The 940-nt window shown below is 40.0% G+C and overlaps 1 pseudogene; it reads left to right on the plus strand.

Annotated features, from left to right (window-relative positions):
* Window positions 1-240: 240 nt before the first annotated feature.
* On the plus strand, window positions 241-336 carry LOC128595128 (uncharacterized; annotated as a pseudogene).
* The last annotated feature ends 604 nt before the right edge of the window (window positions 337-940 follow it).

Raw genomic sequence — 940 nt, forward strand, 5'->3', positions numbered from 1 at the left:
AATCTGTCTCTAACTTCAGCCATCTTTGTTCAGTTTGTATACCTTGGCTGTTGTCCAAATTTCCTGAATTACACTGTCATTCCCTTTCCAGGAAAGCTGTCTCCTAAGTTTCCCCCACTTTATTATGGTCAAATACTCTCCTAGTTATTTCTAGACCACTCCCTATGCTACTAACCAGAGTCTACCTGACCACACAGACCAGCCCAAACCACAGCAACAAATCTATCATCAAACTACCTAGAATGCTCACGTCATACACTCAAATTAGAATGATACAGAGAAGCATGGCCCCTACACAACTATGACATGCAAATTCATGAAGGAATCCATAGGAAAAAAGAAAAAAAAAGAACTACCTAGAAACTCCCATGCTGCCTGCCTCCCAACCAGTCATCAGCCCAAATTCTAGACTAACTGGTCTGATTTAAAGCAGAAGTCCGCTCTGGACAGTAGGATCTTGAATGCTGAAGCACATTTCCAGGTGGAATTGACTTGAGGGAAAGGCACGTGGATTTTTTGGACAGAGAAGGAAGAATAGAGAATATGATTGGAAATTGCTAAATCTCAATCCCACTATCGCATGCCCTGCTTTCTCCCCTCCCCACATCTGTTCCAAAGGTCTCAGAAAGTACATGATGACAATACCTATGCAAAAGTCTTTGAAACATATACCCAGAGCCATAGAAACAGTTCAACATAGCCATCACTACCTACATTTCTAAAAAATCCAGTTCATATAAAAATTAAAGTCAACAACCTTAGATTGGCCTGACTAGTGGTTCTGGCATACTTTCAGCAAACTATTCCTTGTATTTAATTTCACTAGGTGGGGCTGACATATGTTAGTAAAAATTTAAACTCTTTTCTGATTGAGTAACATGTTAACGCTAGTCAAGAAGAAGCTGTTGACACACCTGGCTTATTAAACTAGAAAGCAAGA

Source organism: Nycticebus coucang, chromosome 9, assembly GCF_027406575.1.
Source record: "Nycticebus coucang isolate mNycCou1 chromosome 9, mNycCou1.pri, whole genome shotgun sequence".
Lineage (NCBI taxonomy): Eukaryota > Metazoa > Chordata > Mammalia > Primates > Lorisidae > Nycticebus > Nycticebus coucang.